Source organism: Rattus norvegicus, chromosome 1 (genome assembly GCF_036323735.1).
Source record: "Rattus norvegicus strain BN/NHsdMcwi chromosome 1, GRCr8, whole genome shotgun sequence".
NCBI classification, from domain to species: domain Eukaryota; kingdom Metazoa; phylum Chordata; class Mammalia; order Rodentia; family Muridae; genus Rattus; species Rattus norvegicus.
Window position 1 is genome coordinate 121,865,081 of NC_086019.1, and position 21,799 is coordinate 121,886,879.

At 38.6% G+C, this 21,799-nt stretch overlaps 2 long non-coding RNA genes across 6 annotated transcripts in view; both read right to left on the minus strand.

Moving 5' to 3' along the window:
- LOC134483425 (uncharacterized) overlaps positions 1-21,799 on the minus strand; it is a 602,791-nt gene that overhangs the window by 347,659 nt on the left and 233,333 nt on the right. The gene's annotated exons all lie outside the window — the stretch shown is intronic.
- Positions 521-10,763, minus strand: LOC134483439 (uncharacterized). Its single transcript, XR_010060305.1, has 3 exons — positions 10,385-10,763; positions 9,635-9,701; positions 521-1,685 (listed from the first exon to the last, which is right to left on the minus strand). It is a non-coding gene; the product is annotated as an uncharacterized LOC134483439 (long non-coding RNA).

Here is a 21,799-nt window from a genome sequence, read left to right on the forward strand (position 1 = left end):
ATATCTGGGAAGCACAGTGGGAAACCCTGGCTCATGACTACCTGGCTCATGACTTCTGTAACAAAAGACCAACTGTGAGACCTGAATTAATTAGGGAGAAATCCCAGAAGACCAGGCTAAATCTCAAGGACAAAGGCTGAGGAAGCAAAATGCAGAAGTAAATTGACACCGCCCAGGTGTGGCCCAGTGTGTGGCCCCTGTTCCACATGCATTAGCCAGGCTCAGCAGAGGTCATGCAGTGGAGACACTGGGTGTTTACTCAGGAGATACTTGGTATTTTCTTCCTGTGCCCTAAATTCATGGGAGAGGCTTTTGTCCAACAATCTCAAGACTTTATGGCAGTATTCTTTTTTTTTTTTTTTTTTTTTTTATTAACTTGAGTATTTCTTATATACATTTCGAGTGTTATTCCCTTTCCCGGTTTCCGGGCAAACATCACCCTCCCCCCTCCCCTTCTTTATGGGTGTTCCCCTCCCCATCCTCCCCCCCTTGCCACCCTCCCCCCAACAATCTAGTTCACTGCGGGTTCAGTCTTAGCAGGACCCAGGGCTTCCCCTTCCACTGGTGCTCTTACTAGGATATTCATTACTACCTATGAGGTCAGAGTCCAGGGTCAGTCCATGTATAGTCTTTAGGTAGTGGCTTAGTCCCTGGAAGCTCTGGTTGCTTGGCATTGTTGTACATATGGGGTCTCGAACCCCTTCAAGCTCTTCCAGTTCTTTCTCTGATTCCTTCAACGGGGGTCCTATTCTCAATTCAGTGGTTTGCTGCTGGCATACTCCTCTGTGTTTGCTGTATGCTGGCTGTGTCTCTCGGGAGAGATCTACATCCGGCTCCTGTCGGTCAGCACTTCTTTGCTTCATCCATCTTGTCTAATTGGATGGCTGTATATGCATGGGCCACATGTGGGGCCGGCTCTGAATGGGTGTTCCTTCTGTGTCTGTTTTAATCTTTGCCTCTCTATTCCCTGCCAAGGGTATTCTTGTTCCCCTTTTAAAGAAGGAGTGAAGCATTCACATTTTGATCATCTGTCTTGAGTTTCATTTGTTCTTGGCATCTAGGGTAATTCAAGCATTTGGGCTAATAGCCACTTATCAATGAGTGCATACCATGTGTGTTTTTCTGTGATTGGGTTACCTCACTCAGGATGATATTTTCCAGTTCCGACCATTTGCCTACGAATTTCATAAAGTCGTTGTTTTTGATATGTAATCTTAACTGGGGCCATATAGTCACAAAGTGGCCAAGCCCAAATCCAACACGGTTCCCTACATCTCCCCCGTTTTTCTTTTATAAAAGACCATTAGGTGGAAGTAGTGGTCTGAGAGTTGTCCTTATATGATTTGTCTTGCTTATCGTGTCTGTTTCACAGCAGTAAAACCTGAGCTAAGAGCAATTTGGTACCTGGCACACAAAGGTTTGCTGTGATAGGCCTAACCATGATTTTGTTTGGACGAATGTGGATTTTGGGGTCTTTGTATTTGGAAAGTGGTGGACTGTTCAAATTTGGCTTAATGAGGCATCCTAGTAGGAATGTGGAAGAATTTCTTGCTGAGAGTAATTTCAAATGTGCCAACCTGGCTGAAGAGTTTTGATATGAGAATTTCAGTATCTGGAATAGAAGCTGTTTTGTGGTATTTTGGTGAAGAATAAGGATGCTTTTTGCCTTTGACTGAAGAATCAACCTGAGTAAACATAAAGAGGTTTACATTAATTGCACTGACAGAGGAGGTCTTAAAAAAGTCAAAAAGGGACGTTGTTCTCCAGTTAAGAATCATGAAAGATTTTTTTAAAAAAGTGAAGCCAACTTAGAAAGGAAAAATTCAAAATATGTGGTTTGAGTATTAAAGGGGCATCAGGAAATAAAATGTAACTTGATTGTGTACCCAAGGATAATAAATTAAATTAAGGGAATGGTGACCGTTGGGCAATGTCTTACCCAGAAAATTCAGGTCCAGGCTTGGGAGAATATGCCTTTAATCCCATGAGATAAAGCCAAATACATCAGTAAATTCTAGGCTAGTCTGGGACAAAGCAGATTCTAGCTGAAGAAAAGGGTAAATCCAGGCAAGGTGGTATATGCCTTTCATATCAGCATTACTGGAGACAGAGCCATACAGATCTCTGGGCTTAAGGTAAAAGCACAAAGCAAGGTCCAGGAGAGCCAAGCTTAAGCAGTGAAGTAGATGGAGAAGAGGAAGATAGTGATAATGAAATAGAACACGAGGGCAAAGTCCAGCTCCTGCCAGCAGCAGAACTCAGCAGCTTTGGCCATGAGTCTCTGCTTTATACTCAAGAAGAGAAGGTAACTACCTGGACAATAGAGGCTGGTCAGCTGGAGCTAAGAAAATAGTGTTGATTAAGATGACACATCATCACTGAGGTGAATTTTTCTGGCAACTGTTTTCTGAGAGCAAAAAGAAGCTGTGTTCAAGAAATAACCATGTTTGTACCTCATGCTGCAGCTGTAATAGTTAATGTGTAGGAGTCACCCAGGTAATACTGGTATTGAAGGCAAGAAGGAGTCATGAAGAGCATCTGAGGCTAAGCATTGGCCATGAGAGGACATTAGGGAAAGTGCAGCCTCAGTTGCAATTGATGGCCAAGGACTGAAGGGGTCATGCAAAGGAGTTGAGGCCTGGCACCATGAGGAGACCCTATGAGAAGATATTGGTGAAACATTGTAGCAGTCGAAGACAGCAGTGTTTTGGAGATGATACTACCATAAGATGACCACCACAAACAATAGCAGCAGTGGAGTAGAGGCATCTGGAACCTAAAAGAAAAGGTGTGTACTCTAATGGACAGACCTGAGGAAGTGGACCAAGCCCTTGGTGTAGCCCAGAAGATCTTGAGTGGATCCCAGACACTGAAACAAGAAGCTGTTACATTGAACTTGCCTTGGAAACCCCAAGATGTTTAAGATGCCAGAGCCATGGATTATCTGCTAAGCAAAGCAGATAACAGGGAGTGGAATCAGCCCAGGAGAAGGACGTTTGCTGCAGTCAACAAAGATTAAAAGGGAGTTGGAGATTTGAAGAGTACTTTGATATCAGCCATTGAGATGCAGAGTTTGGACTTTGCCCAATTGGTTTTCTGTCTTGCTTTGAGGTTTACAGTTAAGTGATTAGATGAAACTCAGAAGAGATTTTGGAATTTGTACTTTTAACATTGTTGAGTCTGCTATAGGCTGCTGAAAGTTTTAAAGTGAAGCAGGAACTGAGGGAAAGGATATTCAGTAGCTGCCCAACGTAGGGATTCATCCCATATGCAGCCACCAAATCCAGTCACTATTGCTGATGCCAAGAAGTGCTTGCTGATATGAAACTGATATGGTTGTCTATTGAAAGGTTCTGCCAGAGCCTTACTGATACAGATGGGGACTCTTGCAGCTAACCATTTGAATGAGCATGGGGACCCCAACGGAGTAGTTAGAGAAAGAACTGAAGGAGCAGAATGGGTTTGCAACTTTGTAGAAAGAACAATAATATCAAGCAACCAGACCAGCACAGCTCCCAGACACTAAACCACCAGCCAAAGTCTACATATGGAGGCTCCAGCCATATATGTAGCAGAAAATGGCATTAAGTTGTATCAATAGGAGGAGAAACCCTTGGTGCTGTTATGACTTGTGTCTCCAGTGTAGGGGAATGCCAAGGTGTTGAGGTAGCAGTGAATGGGTGAGAATGGGAGCATTGAAGCTGGGTAAGACATGCTTATAACCTAAACTACAAAAGATGCAACAAGGAAAGAGAACTTCAGACCAATCTTCCTCATGAACATCAATACAAATATTTAGTAAAATACATGTAAACCGAATCCCAGTACAAATCAAAAGGATCATCCATTATGATCAAGTAGGCTTTAACCCAGCAATGCAGGGATGTTTCAGTACACAGAAATACATCAATGCAATACACTATGTAAATAAACAAACAAACAAACAAAAAGACCGCCTAATCATTTCATTAAATGCTGAGAAAGTATTTGACACGTTCAACACTTTGTCATGATAAAAGTCTTGGATTAATCAGGTGTTTAAGGCCCAAATTTAAATGTTGTAAAAAGCAATATATAGGAAGCCAGTAGACAACATTACTGAAGAGAAAATTGTGGCAATCCCACTACTATTGTGGAGTAGAAATGCTGCCCATTCTCTCTCTACGTATTCAATGTAGTACTTGAAGTCCTATAAAAAATAGAAATCACAGGAATACAAATTGGAAAGAAAGAAGTCAAAGTATCACTATTTGTAGAAGGTATGATCACATTCTTAAGTGAACCCAAAAATTCACCAGAGGAATTTTAATTTTGATAAGCATGTTCATGACAGTGGCTGGATATAAAGTTAGCTCAAACAGATCAGTAGTCTTCCTCTACTCAAAAGATAAAGAGTCTAAGAAGGAAATGAGGGAAACAACACCTTTCAAAATAGTCACAAACTATATAAAATACATAGGTGTGACTCTAACAAATAAGTGAAATGTCTGTATTACACAAACTTGAAGTCTCTGAAGAAAGAAACTGGAAAAGATCCCAGAAGATGGAAAGACCTCCTATGCTCATAAATTGTCAATATTAATACAGTAAAAATGGAAATTTTGCCTTAAACAATGTACAGGTTTGTCGGGCACCAGACTGTGGGACTAGTCATATTCCAGAGAAGGGCTTGACCTTTTCAAAGAAAGAACAGGTCCTGGGAAGACTATTGCCTCCTTGTATAAGGAGAATATCTTGCAGTTTAGAGATTCACCTTATGTCCTTGGGCACTTCCCAGTATCCCCCCCCCCACTCCCCACCCTAAGCTTCAGTTCCTCTTTCAATTCCTGCTTCAGTGCTTTAAATGCTATACATTCCTCTCAATAAAAAGACCTTGACAAGGACACTGCTTGGTCTTGCTCCTTGTTCTCACCCTTTCTCCCGCAGGTATGTGTCCCCCTCCACCCCCACAAATAAGTGGGTCTCCGCTGGCCGGGGCACAGGTTCAATGCAATCTACAGCGAAATTTCAACTCAATTCCTCATAGAGATAGAAAGAGAAATTTTCAAGGTCATTTGGAAAAACAAAAAAAAAACTTAGGTTAGTAAAAAATTTTCTCAACAATAAAAGACTTCTGCTGGAATCTCTAACCTTAAGCTATATTACAGAGCAGCAAGACAAAAGCTCTATGGTATTGGTACAGAGACAGGCAGGTACATCAATGAAATAGAATTGAAGACAAAGAAATGACCCTTCCCACCACATCTATGATCACTTGATCATTGAAAAATGAGCTAAAACTCTCCAGGGGAAAAAGACAGCATTTTCAACAAATGGGGCTGGTTCATCTGGAGGTCAGCATGAAGAAGAAGGCAAGTTAACCCATTCTTACCCATCTGTACAAAACTCTTGTCCAAGTGGAACAATGGCCTTCACGTAAAACCAGATACATTCAAACTAATAGAAGAAAAAGAGGGGAATAGGCTTGAACCTATGAACACTGGGGGAAAATGTCCTGAAGAGAACATAAATGGCTTATGCTTTAAGATCAAGAACCAGCAAATGGGACCTCTTGAATTTGGATATCTTCTGAAAGGCGAATAATGTTGTCAACTGGACAAAATGGCAACCAACATATTGGGAAAATATCTTTACCAATCCTATATCTGACAGAAAAATTATATTCAACATACAAAAACAACTCAAGAAGCTCAACTCCAGAGACTCCAATAACTGTATTAACATTTGTGGGTCAGAGCTAAACAAAGAATTTTCAACTGAAAAATATCAAATGTCTGTGAAACACCTAAAGAAAAGTTCAACATGCTTAGTCACCAGGGAAATGCTAATAAAAACAACACTGAAATTCCACCTCACATCAGTCAGAATGGCTTAGATAAAATTTAAGGTGAAAAGTGATCCTGGATAGAATGTAGAGAAATAAGATCCCTCCTCCATTGTTGGTGAGAATGCAAGCTCATACATCTACTCTGGAAAGAAATCTCGATGTTCCTCATTAAATTGGATGTGGTATTACTGGACAACACGGATATACTACTTCTGGTCATACATCCAAATAATGCTACACAATATAACAAGAACACAAATTCCACTATGTTCATAGTAGTCTCATTTTTAATAGCCAGAAGCTGGAAAGAAATCAAACGTTCTTCAACAGATGAATGGGGATGGGAGATGGAGGAAAGGGGATAACATTTGAAATATAAATACATACAAATATCCAAGAAAAATAAAAGTTAAATATAGAAAGAGAAGAGATTATTTACTCTAGTCAAGTATGAATGGCAGCAGATGGGAAAAGAGATTTGGTGTTACTTCTTTACATGTTCTAACACTAAAGTAATTACACAAACATGTATAACCATATTGTAAAAAAATCATATAGTAGTGTTTAACAATATGATTTCGAGTGAAATCAACTGAAGTGGTATGGAAAGGGTGAAAATACATACCATAGATTTTATATAACTCTTGATGATAATCTTAATTTTTATGTTTCTTTCATTCAGCTAGTGATCTGGTAATACATTCCCAAAGCTTTACCATCTAATTGAAAGTTTGTTAAGTGAGACAGAATTGAGTGTTAAGTTGCTTATAAGTGTACTAAAAGTCCAAGGTATTTTGGTTCTAGATTTTTAACATCCCAAATATCAATAATTGCAAAGTTCTTATAAGTCACCAATTCTTTCAAACATTTAGATAATTTTTTTATTTTTCTTTTGTCAAAAGCTTTAGTTAAATGTTTCCACTGTTGACAAAAAGTCACATTTTGTGCTTTGAAAAATTTAATATTGTTATATGTCCCATGACTCCTCTAGGCCAGCTTTCTTAGAAAGTGATAATATGTCAGAATTCAGGGTACATACAGTTGGAAAAGGCATTAGGTAAAAAAATTCAGGATCATATAGATATTAATTAGTCTCCTGACCCAGGTGTGATATCATTCTCTTCTGCTGTACTTGACATTATAACTATATGCAATAAAGAACAGGATTCTGATAAATGAATGAATAACATTAAGACCATAATAGGAATTACAGAAGTAACAATAGCAATTGAGTGAAGCAAATTTCTATTATCCCACAGATTTCTCTGGCTGTGCCATCACGTATCTCATCAAAATTGAATATGTTATTTCTGTTTATATTGTATAAATATTGGAGGTATAGAGAAAGCAAAACCATTCATCACTTTTTAAATGTAGTATTTTTCCTTTGCATAGTTTATTTCATTTCGATATTTAACAAATATTGTTCTTAAGTAAAATAATTTTGTACCTGTTATTTGAAACTAATAATTTTATTGGACCCATTAATTTGTCTTAGTTACCTTCAGTATGGAGATGTTAGAGAATTGTGTTGGGGTCCAGAAGAGAATGCTCTGAGGGAGCAAGTTTGGAACAAGAGTGAAGTCAAGACTTGTACAAACCCTGAAAATCATCAGGAGTAGGACAGCTTTCAATCTTCCCGTGGGACTACATGTATGAGAGCACATAGACCTATGCACCCACCTTCATCATCCTTGCGGTAGTTACTTAGTCTGGTGGCCAAATTACTCATCAGACTTCCCCTCGCACTATGAGGATGTAGAAGCACTCAGAATTCTTCATTCAACTAAAGCTTTCCAAACACTTCAGGCACAGCCACTGAGGTATATTCACCTTAGAAACATCTGTCTCCTCAGTTTATCTAACTCTTCTTACCCCAAATAAACAAGAGTTATTTCACTGAAAATGATCTCTGGATAAGGCCACTTATCCAACACTCATGCAGACCATCTTCCTCTCTAACTACCAGGCCCTGCTAAGCTTCATTCTTTCTATTCCAGCTTGAAAATCAAGGGAACCTGGATTCTCACAGGGCAGAAGGGATAATATCCACTGATAAATGGATATTAGCTGAAAATCTTGGAATACCCGACATAATTCAGAGTCCACATGACATTCAAGAAGAAGAAAGACCAAATTTCCGATGTGCCAGTCCTGCTTGGAGCATGAAATATGGAGAAAAAAATGTTGAGCAGAGACTGAAGCAAAGGCCATGAACAGATTGTCCCACCTGGAATTCCTTCCCATATAGAGCCACCTAAACCAGACGATATTTAATTTTGCAAAAAGCACAGTCTGACAAGGGTCTGATATGGATGTCTCCTGAAAGTCTCTGCTAAAGCCTGAGAAATACAGAGACAGACATTTGCTTACAACCAATGAAGTGAGAATGGAGTCCCAGTGGAAGAATTAGAGGAAAGACTGAAGTAGTTGAAAGTTTTGCCACCCAAAAAGAAGAACTACGATATTAATCAAATAGTACCGCTCCAGACTTCTCAGGTACGAAAGAACCATCCCAAGATTAACCAGGTATAGACCTATGGCTCCAGCAGTATATGTAGCAGAGGACATCCTTGTCAGGCACCAATGGGAAGAGAACCCATTCATCCTGTAAAACCTTGATTTCCCAGTGTCAGGTTATGTCAGGTAAGTGAGGGAGGAAAGAGTGGCTGGTAGGCAGGGGAGAACCCTCTTAGAAACAGGAGGAAATAGTAGGCTTTTGGAAGGGAAACCAGGAAAGGGGATAATATTTGAAATGTAAATGAAAAATGCCAATAAAAGAAATAATAGGCTTTTTTATAGCTAAATCTGGAATATCTCCTGGATTAGTATATATATTAATAAAACAGAAGGCTCTAGTTTATTGTCCTTTTTCAACATTATTCTTATTCCTTAAATCCCAGCCTCATACATGTTGTCCAGACCTCTCTTTCAAAAATTAAGAAATACGTTACTTTTATATAGAGCATAATATTCTTCATGAGTGAAACCTGGTAACCTCATATATACATATGTATACATGAGGTTAGAGGAATTACAGTCTTTCATTAGTACATAAACAAGAATTGCTTGTCAGGGACATCCCTAGGTCCTTCTTCACTGAATTATTTAGGCATTTTCTTCAGGGAACCTCAATGCTGTTTCCAAATACAGAGCAGATTAATTTTCTCAGGGAATATTTTAGATACCCATATAGCAAGGTGAAATGTATAGTCAAGGATTCTATTGTCACATAAACATAGTATTAATATCAGAGATAGATATAATTGGGGTATTGTCCACCATCTGAAGTTATGGAAAGATATCCTAAAATCATCATCAGTTTTATTTGAAAGAATTTTTCAAGGAGATGCTCTTTTCTTTAAAAGTATACCAATTTCAATATTAAATAGATATTTAAAATGACTATTTTATTCGTTCTTACTGTGTATTATTGTTTGAGTATGTCTATGAACACATGACTACAGGGACTCAAGAGTCCATGAGTGTGAATGCCTCAGCTACTCTGTGATTGGCCTCACAGATCATGGTAAAGAAACATATAGGTGATTCTAATTGAACCCTGTGTCTCTGGAATACTATGCAGTACTCTTAAATGTTGAGAAATCCCATAGGGAAAAGAGGGGCTCTCATGAAAATAGAATAAACTAATAATAAATCTCAGTGTTCTTAACATATAAGATAATGTTTTGGAAGTTACTATCTCCTTCAGAGAATATTAGCGTCTAAACAGTTATGTCCACAGGTTAAGGTTTGACTGCAAGAGCCCAAGGATATGCAAACTTTTACTTAGATAAGAGAATGTACCTTATTCATCAGATGTCAATAGATTCTATAACTGTGCTGTACAATATTTGGCTCTGGGAGGGAATTGCTTAAAGGAACAAAAAAGAATGACACATTATTAAGACAAATATTAGAATGAAATACAGAACATTTTACAAAATGTGTGTTACCGCACGTTTTGAGGACTAGGACATTCCTCTTTTCCCAGGTCTCCAGAATTTCCCTGGCTCTTAAGACCGGCCACAGATTTCAGCCTACCTCCCCACCAAGATCACAAATTCCCATTAAAGGAAATTTTCAAGAAGTCTGACATTTGGATTTGTGATGCTGAGAATCAGAGTACATTCATCATTTTAGGCAAAATTCATATTTGATGGTAGAATTCATAAAAAATACTAGGGTTGTTTATTGGGAAGAAGAGATCTGTTTGAAAAGGGAAGATCTTTCTGGAAAAGAAACTTGAATTATTGGATTGACACACACATAGAGCATTTTTTAAACATGTACAAAGCTTTAGAGCTACATCTATGAATGGGAAAACAATCACAGAATAAACAAGAACAGCAGTAACAACAGAACACTTAAATGCTTTAAAAATACAGTTCTTTCCCAATCAAATTTCTTTCAGGGTGCAGAACCTTCTATTAATGGTATATGTACATTTCACACATAATTCTTTTTTAATTGGAACCATTTATCTATAAGCATGAATCCACCTGTCTGCATATCTGAGTGTTTCTCATCTTTCCTCCTTTCTAGGTGATTTCATACCTCTCTGGCGCCATCTTTGACCCATTCTTCCTCAGAGCTCCAGTCAGTCACTGGCTCTACTGCTATAAATGAATAAACAAAATGAGCCTATGTAGCATGTAGTATAAATGTCCTATAATGAATTATCTAATAAATCAATTTCTCTATTAAATTTGCATGCTGTATGTGCTGATGGCAAATATTTCTCTCAATCCATTTTTTCATCTTTATTAAATTAGTTTGTTTTTTTTTTTTTTTTGGTTTTTTTTTTCGGAGCTGGGGACCGAACCCAGGGCCTTGCGCTTCCTAGGCAAGCGCTCTACCACTGAGCTAAACCCCCAACCCTAAATTAGGTATTTCTTATTCACAGTTCAAATGTTATTCCATTTTCCAGTTTCCATGCCAACATCCCCCATACCCTCCCCCTTCCAATCTGTATGCGTGTTCCCCTTCCAAAACTCCCCCCGTTATCGCCCTACCTCCAAGAGTCCAATTGACTGGGGGTGTCCAGCCTTGGCAGGACCAAGGGCTTCCACATCCACTGGTGCTCTTAGAAGGCTATTTATTGCTACCTATGCAGTTGGAGCCCAGGGTCAGTTCATGTATAGTCTTTGGTTAGTAGCTTAGACCCTGGAAGCTCTGGTTGGTTGGCATTATTGTTAATATGGGTCTCGAGCCCCTTCAGATCTTTCAGTCCTTTCTCTGATTTCTTCAAGGGGGTCCAGTTCTCACTTCAGTGGTTTGCTGCTGGCATTCACCTATGTATTTGCCATATTCTGGCTGTATCTCTCAGGAGAGATCTACATCCGGTTCCTGTCAGCCTTAACTTCTTTCCTTCTTCCATCTTATCTAGTTTGGTGGCTGTATATGTATGGGCCACATGTGGGGCAGGCTCTGAATGGGTGTTCCTTTAGGCTCTGTTCTTAACATGTGTTGCTATCCCCTCCCAAGTGTATTCCTGTTCCCCTTTTAAAGAAAGAATGAAGCATCCACATTTGGTCATCCTCTTGAGTTTCATGTGTCTGTGCATCTAGGGTAATTCGAGCATTTCTGCTAATAACCACTTATCAATGAGTGCATAGCATATGTGTTTTTCTGTGATAGGGTTACCTCACTCAGACTGATATTTTTACAGTTCCACTCATTTGCCTATGAATTTCATAAAGTCATTATTTTTTATAGCTGAGTCATATTGGATTGTGTAGTTGTACAACATTTCCTGTATCTATTCCTCTGTTGAGGGGCATCTGGGTTCTTTCCAGCTTCTGGCTATTATAAATAAGGCTGCTATGAACATAGTGGAGCATGTGACTTTGTAATATGTTGTAGCATAGTTTGGGTATGTGCCCAAGAGAGGTATAGATGGGTCATCAGTTAGTACAATGTCCAATTTTTTGAGGAACCCCAGACTGATTTCAGGAATGGTTGTAGCAGTCTGTAATCCCACCAACAGTGGAAGAGTGTTCCTCGTTCTCCATATCCTGATCAGCATCTGCTGTCGCTGGAGTTTTTAATCTTAGCCATTCTGACAGGTGTGAGGTGGAATCTCAGTTTGTTTTGATTTACATTCCCCTACTGACTAAAGGTCTTGAACATTTCTTTAGGTGTTTCTCAACCATAAGGCATTCCTCAGCTGTGAATTCTTTGTTTAGATCTGAACCCCATTATTAATAGGTTTATTTTTCTCCTTCCAGTCTATCTTCATGAGTTCTTTGATTATTTGGAATATAAGACCTCTATCAGTTGTAGGTTTGATAAAAATATTTTCCTAATTTGTTGCTTTTTGTTTTGTCCTAACAACAGTGTCCTTTGCCTTACAGAAGTTTTGTAGTTTTATGAGATCCCATTTGTCAATTCTTGATCTTAGAAATAAGCCATTGGTGTTTTGTTCAGGAAATTTTCTCCAGTGTCCATGTGTTCAAGATTCTTCCCCTCTTTTTCTTCTATTAGTTTGAGTGTATCTGGATCTCATTGTTCTTTAAACTGTGTGTTAATTTGTCTATAATGTGATATGCCAGTGAACAGGGTCCTGTATTATGTTTCCTATGACTCTGAGGGAGAACATTTCTTAGATGGCCCATGTGAAAATTAGGGATAGAAATTAGCTTTGAGATAACTGTTAACATCATTTGAAAACAGCGGTTATTTCATACACGCAATCCCTCTGCATTCTACTACAAACTTTTTGTACGTGTTCCATTAGTCTTCCTGTTTTGCCAAAATCTACATGGCTCTGTCAGCACAGAGGCAATCACTACTTCAAGCAACACTTGGCTTGTGCTTTAAAGGCCTAGAATGAAATGTGTGACTGAGATCTAGGAGGGCTAAAGAGTTTCAGTCCTGAGAATACATTTTGTTAAAGGCAATTTACTTTGCTGTAAGTTCTTTGATTTCCCCATCACAATTTTTTTTAATTTTTCCTATCAAATATCTGCCAAAGAAGCTTGTATTTATGAGGTTGCTGTCCTATCTTGAGATGATTAAAGAACAAAATTGAACACACACATACACAGAGACACACACAAACACACACACAAACGCATACACACACACACACATACACACACACACACAAAAGGGAATTACTCAATATCTTCGTCTGAAGAGTGTATGTCTCAAAAGTTTGGGTCTCTTACTTGCTGTGGTTTACTCTAAATCATAAGCCTTACATTGGATTCTGTACCTCCAATTTCAAAGTCTTACCCATACTTATCATTTTGGAATTCAAATATAAATTCTTTCATCTAGTGACCCATAATTGGTCACTGACATGCTTGTTTTACTGGTTCCAGGACTAGCTCAGAGTTCTATCTCTTCATCTGTAGCATAATTATTCCTTCCATGAAGCCTGGCATACAAAACCATAACATTTCACCCAGTGGTCCCATCAGAATATTCAAACACGTGTGTCTCTGTGGATGATACCTAAGTATAGCATAATGAAAAATATATTTAGTCCAACTTCAAAAATCCCCTAGTCAATAGCAGTCTCAATAATGTTGAAAGTCTAATTTTAAGATTTCTTCTGCAATTCATCCAATCACGTAAGTGTAATCCCCAAAGCTAGACAGGCAACCAGGTGGACAACATTCAAACTCTGCATATTCATCTGTGATGTCAAAGTGGTCTTCAGACCTTCAAATCAAATTTTACCCTTGTTGTCTGCAGCAAACTTCTTTCTCCTGGGCTGATGCAATAACCTGTTCCTCATGAGATATCCTATGACTCTGGCATCTCAAAATCTTATAGTGTCCAAGGAAGCTTTCATGTTACAGATTTTGTTACAATGTCTGGGATCCACCCAAAATCATCTAGGCTTCTCCTACTGCTGGCCTTCTTTCTGTATATTTGCACACTCTAGTACTCTAAACTCAGATTAATCCACTCCACTGCCACTGTTCTTGGTGAACAGCCCTTGGTACTGGTATCTTCAATATTCAGGGGTCTACTAATGCAACTAGTCTTTACCAACAGTCTCTCATAGTCTCTCTTAATGGTGCTAAGCCTCAAATTCTTTTCATGACGCCTTCATTCCTGGGCTGTCAACTACAATTGAGGCTGTACATTCACCAATGACCTTTCATGAGTTCTTAGAGTACCAAGGTTCAGCTGTTCTCCATGACCTCTTTATGACATCAAAACCAATACAACCTGGGTGACTCTTTCATAATACCAAGTACAGCTGCAGCACTACATACATCCTTGGCTATCTCTGGAATACAGTTTCTTTGTGGCTACAGAAAACACTTCCCAGGAGATTTCACCTCAGCGATGCTGGTCTATTCTTAATCACTGCTAATGTGTTATCCGCAGCTACACAGCATCAATTTTTGCATTAGTTCATTGTATTTTTCACTCTAAAACCAGAGCCACATGGATGTAGCTGCCATGTCCTGCTGCTTTAGTGGGCTGCAACATGGCCTCCCTTACTCTATTCCCAGCTTTCTGTTTTCACAACTCCTTCTCTGTGTAAGATTGGCTTTCCTGGAACTTACTTTGTAGATGGACCTTGAACTCAAGATTTTCATGGCACTGTCTCATATAATGCTGAAATTACAGGCATATACCACCATGCCTTTATTCAGGCTTTTCTTCAGGTAGAAACTGGTTTGCCCCAGCCTGGCCTTACATTTAGAGATACTTTTGGATTTGGCTTCTGGGATGAAAGTGTGTACCACCATTCTTGGATCTAAACTGAACTATGTATGATCTTGACTCTAGATTCCTTAGTCTGTTATTTCTTAGAATATAGGGTTTAGGTTCATTTCACTTTTTGGTGCCCCCGTAAAACTTGAACCGTCTATTTCATTTTTTTTTCTTTCTAAGCTTGCTACATTTGTTCAAAATGCTGTTCATGAGACTTAATTGAAGAGCAATGTGCTGGGCTTTTTGGAGACTTCCTCTCTCAAAGCAATTAATATAAATCCCTTTACCTTAGCCTCAAGTTGACTACTCAGAAATGGGTAAAAACCAGACACATTCTTCACTCATCAAAATGTCACAAAAAATTCATTCAAGGCAACATTGTAAAATTCTACTACACTAAAAACTCTTGGAACATGTTGGTACACTTCAAGTCATATTCAGGAATGAAGGCTCTGTATTTCTACTAGGATATTCCATTAAGTCCAACTTAAAGCATCCCACTGCTTTTTAAAGTCCCTAAATCTAGATTACTCCACAAAAAAGCATATCCAGGCCTATCACATCAATACCCCAGTTCCTGGTACCAACTTTTATCTTAGGCTTTTACTACTATTTCAATCTCCATGATTAATGTAAATCTTTTTTAAATTCCTTATATTTTTAATATTTAAGTCTTTATCCCCTTCCAGTCTGTCCTCTGACTGTTCCTCATCCCATACCTCATTCATCCCACTTTCTTCAGGAGGGTGTCTCTGCTCGACCACACTATCAAACCTTCCCTTTCCCTAGGCATCAGGTCACTTGAAAGTTAGTTGCATCTTTTCTCACTGAGTCCAGACCAGGCAGGCCTCTGCAGTATATCTGTTGTAGGCCTCATATCAGCACGGTTTTTGCTTCCTGGTTAGTGGAAGAGTTTCTGAGAAACCTCAGGGTTCCAGGTTAGTTCAGACTTCTAGTCTTCCAATAGTGTCACCAACCTCTTCATCTTCTTCCAGCTTTTCCCTAAACAACCTATGGGTTTTACCAGTTTCTGTCCATTCGTTGGGTATAAATATCTGCATTTCACTCAGCTGCTTGTTGGGCCTTTTGGAGGGCAGTCACGTTAAGCTCATTTTTAAGTATGGTATAGCCTAGCTACAGAAATAGACAGACCTCGGAGTCTACCCTTGAGCTGTATTCAATTTGGGCCTGTCACTAGACCATCTTTGACTCAGGCTCTTTTCCATTTCTGTCCCTGCAATTCTTTCAGTCAGGAACAATGCTGGGTCAGCTTTTTTGACTGCGGGATGGCAACCCCATCTGTCAACATGTACCCACGTTTTCTACTGAATGTGTACTCTAGAAGTACCCTCCCCTGACTATAGGAAATCTCATCTAAGGCTGTTGCCTTTGAGTCCTGTGAGTCTCTCACTTCTGTGGTCTCTGGTATGTTCTAGAATGTTCCCCCACCTCCAATTTCTTGAAGTTGCCTGTTTCCATTCTTCGTTTTGGCAATCAAGACTTCAGTCTGGTCGCCCACATACCTCATCATTTTGCCATCTTTCCTTCCATGTTCCCTTCCACACCCAGGACCTTCCCTCCATCCCCCTATAATTGTTTCCTGCTCTGCCTTAAGTAGGATTGAGTCATCCTAACTTGGACCTTTTGGCTTGTTAACCTTCTTGAGTTTTGTGGGTTGTATCCTGGGTATATGGTACTTTTTTTTTGCTAGCATCTACTAAAACCAGGTACACTAAGTGTAATAGAAGAGGAACTGGGAAATAACCTGGAATATACTGGGACAGGGTGAAATTTCCTAAGTAAAACACCAGTGGCTCTGCCTCTAAGATAAATAATTGATAAATGGCATGTCATGAAACTGTAAGTCAAAGATCATAGTAGGGAAAATCAGCAACCAATAGATTGGGAAAATTTTTAAACTAATCCACATCTGATAGAGGGCTAATATCCAAAGTATGTAAAGAACACAAGAAGCTAACCACAAAGAAACAATCAACCCAATAAAAACTGGGTATGTACAGTGAACTAGACAGGTGGGGGGAGGGCGGCAATGGGGGGAGGGTTGGAAGGGGAGGGGGGAGGGGGATGTTTGCCCGGATACCGGGAAAGGGAATAACACTTGAAATGTATATAAGAAATACTCAAGTTAATAAAAAATATATATATATATATATAGAAAAAAAAGAAAAAGGAAAAAAATGGGGTATGTAATACAGAATTCAAAGTAGAGGCTTCTTAAATGGATGAGAAGCACTTAGAACAATCTGAAAAGTCCATATTGATCAAGGAAATGAAAATCAAAACCACCTTGAGATCCTACTTCACATCAATCTGAATGGTCAATGAAAAAACTCAGGTGACAGCACATGTTGGGTTGCATTTGTAGGAAGGGGAATATTATTACATTTCTGGTAGGCTTGCAAGATGCTACAATCTGCAACCAATAAACTAACATATTAAGAACAAGAATTCCATGGAATTTGCAGGCAAAGAGAGGCAACTAGAGAATATCAATATGAGTGAAGTAACTCAGACTGAAAAGGATGTACATGGTATGTACTGAGTAACAAGTGGATATTAGCCAAGGCAAGTTTTATAATGGACAACATTTAATCAGGGCTGGCATATGGGTTCCGATGTTCTGTCCATTATCACAAAGGCAAGAGCGTGGCAGCATCCAGACAGGTATTGTGTAGGCAGAGGTGATAGTTCTCTATCTTCATGTAAAGTCTGCCAGCAGAATTCTGGCTTCCAGGCACCTAGGAAAAGGGTGTTAAAGCCCATATCCACAGTTACACACCTACTTCAAGATCGTGATACATTCTAATGTGAAGGTTCCTGGGTTGAGCATATATAAACCATCACAGAAAGCTTTCTTAAAAGGTAATCGATAATAGGAGACTGAATTCAGGATATGCAAAGTGTTGGTAAAGGTATGAAGGAACACCCATTCATAGCCTGTCCCACATTTGTCCCATACATATACAGCTACCAAAGTAGACAAGATGGATGAAGCAAAGGAGTGCAGGCCGACAGGAACCGGATGTAGATCTGTGAGACATAGCCAGAATATAGCATATACATAGGTGAATGACATCATTAAACCACTGAACTGAGAACAGGACCCGCATTGAAGGAATCAGAGAAAGGACTGTAAGAGCTTGAAGGGACTTGAGACCCCATATGAACAACAATGCCAACCATCCAGAGCTTCTAGTTACTAAGCCACTACTCAAAGACTATACATGGACTGACCCTGTGTTCCAACCTCATAGGTAGCAATGAATAGCCTAGTAAGAGCACCAGTTGAAGGGGAAATCCTTGGTCCTGCCAAAACTGAACCCGCAATGAACTTGATCGTTGGGGAGAGGGCAGTAATGGAGGGAGGATGGGGAGGGGAACACCCATATAGAACGGGAGGGGGAGGGGCTAGGGAGATGTTGGCATGGAAACCAGAAAAGGGGAATAACATTTGAAATGTAAATAAGAAATACCCAAGTTAATAAAGATGAAAAAAAAGAAAAAAAAAAAGAAATTCCAGGGTCAAATCATATCAATATTAATTACTCTCCTGCTCCAAGTGTGATTATCACTCTCTTCAGCTGTTTTTGACATTATACTTATATGCAAGTAGATCTAGATTATTATATATGAAGTTTTAACAGTGAAGGCAATAGTATGAATAACAGAAGTAGCAGTAGTAATTTTGAGAAGCAAATCTAACCACAGAGTCTTCAGCTTGTGCCATGCATATATCCTAATCGTTGACTATGTTATTTCTTTTGTATGTACAGTTCTGGACATTTTTTAAGTATTGGGTGTGTAGGTAATAATAATTTATCCTTGTTTTGGATTAACTATTTTTCTTATTCATAGTTTATTTCCATTCTAAATTTACTAAAGATTGATCTTAAGTAACAATATTTTTAAATGGGTATTTGCAACTAATAATTTTATTTGAAACATTATTTTGTCTTTGTCAGTTTCAGTACGCAGATGTTAGAGCATAATTTTGAAGCTAAAAGTAGTTCACTGACAGAGCCTGTCTGTAGCAAGAGTGAGATTATCACCTGTCCAAACAAGGAAAATTTCATTCTGAGATCAACAGGATTAGGACTGTTTTCCATCTTGCTCTGGGCCTGAATGTGCCAGAGCACATAGAAATTACAATCTTATCTACATCACCCTTTAGGTAGTTACTTTGTCTGGTGACTAAATTAGTGCTCAAACTTTCTTTCTCAGTATGAGAATATAGAAGCACCTAGATCTCCTTGTTCAAATAAAGCATTCCTAGAAGTTCAGCCACAGCTAAGAGGTATACTCACTCTACAAACACCTATCATCTACCCAAGTTGATATAACTCTTCTTAACCCCATTAAAAAAGTTATCTTTCTGAAAACTTCTCTGGTGATGGTTTCTTATCCAATACTCATGAAGACCATGTTGCTCTCTAAAGAACCTGGCTGATAAAAGCTTCATTCTTTCCATTCAAGCTTGGTATACAAGGGTGCCTGGATTGCCCAAGGACAGAAGCACACCGAGCTCAAGATAATTAAATTACAGAAGAGATAAGAATATGTTATAATTTAAATTCCTCTCTTCAGAGGAATGGAGGCTGAATGGCTAATTCCAGTTTCCAGGCAGGATTGTAAGTGGAGGGACAAAGAGACCACCAAATATTGAAAAGTTTCTACACAAATATGTCCTATCTGTAAGAAATGCAGGGACAAAGATGGAGCAGATATCCAGGAAATGGTAAAACAATAATCTAAAACTTAAGATGTATCCCATGGACAAGCACCAATTCCTCACTATAGTAATAATACTCTGCTATGCTTCCAGACAGAAACATAAGATGAGTATCCTCTGAGAGGGTCCTCACAGCAAGACACAGAAAGAGATGCAGGGACCCACGGCCTATCATTAATTGAAGCTTTGAGAATATTTTGGAAGATTTGCAGGGACGATTGGGAGCCAATTTAGGGATAGTGAATTCACAAAAACTTTAGGGGCTTTAGTTAATGGACAAAATTGATGGACTGGGTGTTAAGTTTATCATTTGTTTATAAGTTGAAGAATGGTAATAATTTTACTCAATTTATATTTAAGTGAAAAGGCCTTTTAACTGGACAAAATGGGAGAAATGTGGTTTGCCCTGGAGTTATCTGTATTTTGATGCTAATTCCACTGCCCCAAGGAAAGCTGCCTAGTCACATAGTCAGGAATCATGTGACTTCACCAGAAACTTATCCACATAGAATTTGTGAAATACAGGTGAAGGGCAGGTACAGGATAAAGGGAGGCCTGTCATTGGATGAGAAGGAAGGATGGGCGGATAGAAGTTTGAAGGAAGCAGAGGAGACTGGAACAGAAAGGAGGAAGAGACAGGAGGGAGAGGGAGAGAAGCCATGGCAGGACAATAGGGAAGGTGACATTAAGATTCTGCTCTGTGTATTTACAATTGTTATTAATGTTCTTAAGGTATGGCTAGTATTGGGCTTTGTATGTTTACATGGGCAATCATATCTTATCAATTGGATCAAAGGTTATTGTGTTTGTGTTTTTTTCATGTCTACTGATTTAAGTGTAAGAAAGTGTGAGGTGGCTGGTCTGGTCTGCCACAGAGTTGGGATGTGTGTTTTTGTCATGGAACCCTGCTTTGTGAACGAGCTAGGTAGAGAAATTGCTGTCAGCCTAAGAGAGAGGCCTTTAGCAGTGTGATATGGGATGGGGCTCAGCAGATGAGACGCTTTGCTGACTGAGACTTGCTGATGTCTTGTAGACATCTTGGGGGCACTATACTTTAGACCTAGTGGGTGAAAAAAGACAGCATACTTTTTTTTATTTTTTATATTTTTACAACAATAGTTGCCGATTTGTCTTAATGAATATGTCCTTTGCCTTACATTAGCTTTCCATTTACATGAGGTCCCATTTACTAGTTCTTGATCTTGAAGCATGAGCCATTGGCATTCTGTTTAGGGAATTTCCCCCTGAGCCAATGAGTCCCATGCTGTTTCACACATTCTCTTCTGTTAGATTCAGTATATCTGGTTTTATATTGAGGTCCCTGATCCACTCGGGTTTTAGTTTTGTGCAAATTTACAATTATGGATTTATTTTAATTTTTCTATGCACAGAGAAACAGTTATAAGAGCACTATTTATTGAAGGTGCTTTCTTATTTCCATTGTATATTTTTGGATTCTTTGTCAAAGATCCATTTTCCCTAAGTTTGTGATTTTATATTTGCATCGGCAATTCTATTACATTGATCAATGTACTTGTCTCTGTACCAATACTATGCAGTTATGATCAATATCCCTTTGTAGTTGAGCGTGATGTCAAAGATGGTGATCTCCCTATCCATTCTCTTATTGGTAAGAATTGTTTTGGTATTCTTGGTTTTTTTGTTTGTTCTTTTTTTGTTTTTGGTTTTGGTTTTTTTTTTGTTTGTTTGTTTGTTTTGTTTTTGTTTTTATTTTTGGTGTTTGGTTTTTTTGTTTTTTGGGTTTTTTTTTTTTTTTTTGCCTTTCCAGATGAATTTGACAATTACTCTTTCCTTGTTTTTGAAGAACTTTGCTCAGATTTGCGCTAGATTGCTTTGAATCTGTAAATTGCCTTTAGTAGGATGGCCATTTTTACTCTGTTATTTCTGCCAATTCATGAGCATGGGAGATCTGTCCATTTTTTGAGAACTTCTTCAATTTCTTCTGGAAGTCTTGAAGTTATTTGTTTGGTTAGAGTTACCCTAAGATATTTTATATTATTTGTGGCTATTGTGAAGGGAGTTATTTCCCTAATTTCTTCCTCAGCCAATTTATGATTTGTATAAAGGAAGGCTACTGATTTATTTGAGTTAATTTTATATCTGGTCACAGTACTGAAATTGTTTATCTGCTGGAGAAGTTCTCTGGTAGAAATTTTGTAGTCGCTTATGTATAGTATCATATCCTATGCAAATAATGATACCTTTATTTCTCATTTGCCAATTTATATCCCTTTGATCTCTTTATGTTGCCTTTTTGTTCTTGATAGCACTATGAGTACTGTATTGCATATACATCAGCATAGGGAGCATCTTTGTCTTGTGACCCATCACAGTGGGGTTGCTTCAGATGTCGCTCCATTTAAGTTGACATAAGCTGTTTGTTTGCAATAAATTGTTTTTATTATGTTTAGGTATGGCCTTGGATTCCTGATTTCTCCAATACTTTAAACAAGAGTTGTTGTTGTATTTTTTACAAATGCTTTTTGTTCATCTAAGGAGCTGATCCTGTGATTTTTTTT